This window comes from Oncorhynchus mykiss, chromosome 27, assembly GCF_057628025.1.
Source record: "Oncorhynchus mykiss isolate SJ-2025 chromosome 27, ASM5762802v1, whole genome shotgun sequence".
In the NCBI taxonomy this organism is placed as follows: domain Eukaryota; kingdom Metazoa; phylum Chordata; class Actinopteri; order Salmoniformes; family Salmonidae; genus Oncorhynchus; species Oncorhynchus mykiss.
In genome coordinates, this window is record NC_143048.1 from 22,214,548 (window position 1) to 22,219,213 (window position 4,666).

A 4,666-nucleotide genomic window follows, 5' to 3' on the forward strand; every position below is an offset into this window, starting at 1 on the left:
TGCCATTTTCTCATTTGACTTCAAGAGTGGCGAGAACAAGAATGGTCACATAAAGCTTGACAAGTAGTTCCCGCCAAGGTTGGAGTTGGAGTTAGTTATGTATGTTAACTTAATATGAATAGTTTCCCATGGCTTCTTATTGACATTATAACAAATACGTGGAGTCTTACCAATCAAGTCAAATTAAACAATTAATGATGATCAGCAAAATGTTGGTGGATCCACAGTTCTCCTCTGCTCCCACAATCATAGTCTATACAACCCAGTTTCTTTTAAATAACAAAGTAAGCCTAAAACCCGTTTGTTTCTCAATAATGCTGACCATAGTAGTTTACTTCTGAACAAGTTTCATTTCCTCTTGTAAAATAACTAGCTACAGATTTAACTCAATCATTACATGAATGGGAACTAAGCAGCATCGCACAGAGCACAGTCTATGTTATAAAACCAGAACATATTTTTGGCAAGAGTTAATTAGTGCAGTATTACCTATGTAGGCCTTTGAACATGCCTTCCAGGTTTTTATATATCGATCTATGAAGGAGGACACTAAAACAGGTTTTAGTTGGAAGAATACTTTTTCAAAAGCTCCCTGACAGCATATTAAGCCTTTATTTGACTTTGGAATTGGACAATGAACAACATTTGGCACAGTAAGTAACTTATACAAGGATTCATGTCAATGAGACTAAGTTTTCAGACGGGATCAACCCCGCGGTAAGGAAGCGATTGTATTGCATGGTTTCAATCAGTTTCATCTTGAATATTCAAAATACTGAAATTTCTTCAAAAAATCAAAATCAAATCAAATCAAATCAAATCAAATTTTATTTGTCACATACACATGGTTAGCAGATGTTAATGCGAGTGTAGCGAAATGCTTGTGCTTCTAGTTCCGACAATGCAGTAATAACCAACAAGTAATCTAACTAACAATTCCAAAACTACTGTCTTGTACACAGTGTAAGGGGATAAAGAATATGTACATAAGGATATATGAATGAGTGATGGTACAGAGCAGCATAGGCAAGATACAGTAGATGGTATCGAGAACAGTATGTACAAATGAGATGAGTATGTAAACAAAGTGGCATAGTTTAAAGTGGCTAGTGATACATGTATTACATAAGGATACAGTCGATGATATAGAGTACAGTATATACGTATGCATATGAGATGAATAATGTAGGGTAAGTAACATTATATAAGGTAGCATTGTTTAAAGTGGCTAGTGATATATTTACATCATTTCCCATCAATTCCCATTATTAAAGTGGCTGGAGTTGAGTCAGTGTCAGTGTGTTGGCAGCAGCCACTCAATGTTAGTGGTGGCTGTTTAACAGTCTGATGGCCTTGAGATAGAAGCTGTTTTTCAGTCTCTCGGTCCCAGCTTTGATGCACCTGTACTGACCTCGCCTTCTGGATGATAGCGGGGTGAACAGGCAGTGGCTCGGGTGGTTGATGTCCTTGATGATCTTTATGGCCTTCCTGTGACATCGGGTGGTGTAGGTGTCCTGGAGGGCAAGTAGTTTGCCCCCGGTGATGCGTTGTGCAGACCTCACCACCCTCTGGAGAGCCTTACGGTTGAGGGCGGAGCAGTTGCCGTACCAGGCGGTGATACAGCCCGCCAGGATGCTCTCGATTGTGCATCTGTAGAAGTTTGTGAGTGCTTTTGGTGACAAGCCAAATTTCTTCAGCCTCCTGAGGTTGAAGAGGCGCTGCTGCGCCTTCTTCACAATGCTGTCTGTGTGAGTGGACCAATTCAGTTTGTCTGTGATGTGTATGCCGAGGAACTTAAAACTTGCTACCCTCTCCACTACTGTTCCATCGATGTGGATAGGGGGGTGTTTATTCTTTAGTTACTAAAAACTAATACAAAGAGTTATGATTATGTAAATGAGGCACAGTGGCGCCAAACGTACAGTCACAGTACTTACGTAGGTTAGTGGGCGGAACCTTTCTTCATCCACAAACAACGACTGCAAACATGACGATAAAACATTTTGATGCCGAAAAGGTAGTGTTTCGTGTTTAAAACTCTTCTTCTTTTTTTTTTCTCTATACATATGGAAATGAAGAATGTTAATCTACATTAAACATAGACTATGTGCATACATGCGTGTAGATTTTTGGCAAGATAGAGGTCAACAACATATTGTGTGTGCTATGCTACTCAACAAGTGCAATATAATTACGTAACTGTATATAATTTTTTCTATAATTTCACAAGATATTTGGTAATTTTGCACAATAGTGTAGATGGGAGATTTGACCAAATTTTAGTCTATAGGGATCATTCGTCCCTCAGGGCATGGCACAGGAAACAGCCTCGGAGACGACAGTCAAAGTCAGTTTTGGTGAGGGTAGCACATGCTGACCTACTACAATATCTATTGAGTTCCAAATGAGTAAACTACAACAATTAAACTATATGATAAAGAAAATGAACTTCTTCACTTTATTATGTTTCATTCAGTACAGTGGTTATTAAAGTTATGAATGCATTTTGTGATATTGCAGACCCAGAGTGAGGCTCCGAATGAGGACAATCCAGGCGTCAGCCCCTCTGAGGTTGAGAATTGTGATGAACGGCATCCTCACCAACCTCTAACGGTATTGGTTTCAACTGCTAAACTACTGAACTGTCCAAGTACTTATCATTGAATTTCAAATGTTACAATAACAAATGAATTGAATGTGTAAATAAATTAGCACATATTTTCTGTAACATCAAATAACTGGCTATGACTATTTTTCTAGATCTCACAACAATGTGAAGAAAACCCATTTGCTTTCAATATAGAAGTGTATTATGAAAATCTGCACTTTCCTCGGAAGAGGTGTACTCCATTTAACATCCCAGCCATGTGAGTTGTCTGTGTATTTGTTTTATGACTGGAATTAACCAAAAATGTATAAATGAACTAATGTTTTATACCAAGGTCTACTTTTTTTCTTTTTAGAATTCAGAACAACCATATGGAGTCAACCATGCTTGAAAACAGCAGTGAGTAAACCTAGTGGAATTAAAATAGCCTACTGGGGTGGCAGGGTAGCCTAGTGGTTAGAGCATTGGACTAGTAATGGAAGGTTGCAAGTTCAAACCCCTGAGCTGACAAGGTACAAATCTGTTGTTCTGAAAATAAGAATGTGTTCTTAACTGACTTGCCTGGTTAAATAAAAAATACTAGAAAGTATTCTGTCTACTAGTATGTCTTAAAAAATATTTAGATTTCAAAATCTTATCAATTGCCCGTGTGAACATTGTATGATATCATATTACATACTGTTATCACTTTACCTTTAATTTCTTCTAATCAACTCACAACAACAGTGGTCCCATTTCAGACTGGGGTGGCTGCTGTGAATATACCTCCTCATCTAGGCTTCATCGCATTAGAACCATCTCCAGACTGTGTCCAGGCAGCTCGACCTCATAACGAAGGCTCTTCGTCACAGCATTCACCTCAACACCAGCTATGTTGATGATGGTAGGGTTTCACTATAGTTGAAAGTATGGTTGCACTAAAGCACAACCATACCTTCTATCAAGCAAGGTGTCTAGTTATAGCTTAAACAGCATGGAGGCACACAGAGCAGCAACATTAATGAACACAAGAATAACCAAATGTGTATTCACAGCTACCGCTACATGAAATGATACCACACAGAAAGCACACCATCATGTTACGACTGACCTATCATAGATCTAAAATTGAGATAAAACTGTGGTGGTGTTTAATATATGCATGGAGTCACTCTCAATTAGACATAAGCAGCTGTCATGTCATGAGGGCTTCTACCCCGTTCAGTCCTGTTGCTTCAGCAGTCAAAACACATCAGAGATAAAGAGATCCATTATCCCTGGAAGAAGAGATGAAGTGAAGGAAAAGGCTGCTTTTTACAGCATTTTCTGCTAATAATATGTATAAAACCGTCACACACTGATCTGTTTCATCTGTCTTTGTGATTGTCTCCACCCCCTCCAGGTGTTGCCCATCTTCCCCATCATCCCCCGTGTATTTATACCTGTGTTCTGTCTGTCTGTTGCCAGTTCGTCTTGTTTGTCAAGCCTGCCAGCGTTTTTCGTCTCATCTACTGCTTCTCCCCAGTCTCTGATTTTGACCCTTGCCTGTCCCATCTCCGAGCCCGCCTGCCTGACCACTCTGCCTGCCCCTGAGCCTGCCTGCCGTCCTGTACCTTTGCCCCACCTCTGGATTACCAACCTCTGCCTGACCTGACCCTGAGCCTGCCTGCCGTCCTGTACCTTTCCTCCACTACTCTGGTTATCGACCCCTGCCTGCCTTGACCTGTCGTTTGCCTGCCCTGTGGCCGTAATAAACATTGTTACTTCGACCGTCTGTATCTGGGTCTTACCTTGGTTCCTGATAAAAACACCAAGAGTGCTTTGCTTTGGTGGTGGGTCATTCCTACGTTGCGGTGCCTTTTGGACCACATACATTTTGTGAAAAAAAGTATATATTTTTCATTTGTTTTGAATTCGATCAGAAAAAAGACGTTTGACTTTCAGAAAAAGCTCAGGCACTTAAATCCTAATAAATATGGGCATGTTGTTCACACATGGACCATGGAATATTTCCACCTGTTAGGGACAAACACATAACTGTCTGAAAGTGCTATCAATGCATGTATATACATAGATTTA

At 40.0% G+C, this 4,666-nt stretch overlaps 1 long non-coding RNA gene across 2 annotated transcripts; it reads left to right on the plus strand.

The window, feature by feature from the left end:
• Window positions 1-350: 350 nt before the first annotated feature.
• On the plus strand, window positions 351-4,357 carry LOC110507758 (uncharacterized). 2 transcript variants are annotated; one of them, XR_002471180.3, is made up of 6 exons: window positions 351-653; window positions 2,521-2,613; window positions 2,761-2,867; window positions 2,964-3,007; window positions 3,349-3,491; window positions 3,990-4,357. It is a non-coding gene; the product is annotated as an uncharacterized LOC110507758 (long non-coding RNA). The 2 variants fall into 2 exon arrangements; XR_016492454.1 differs by lacking the exon at window positions 351-653 and adding an exon at window positions 1,941-2,017.
• Window positions 4,358-4,666: the final 309 nt, after the last annotated feature.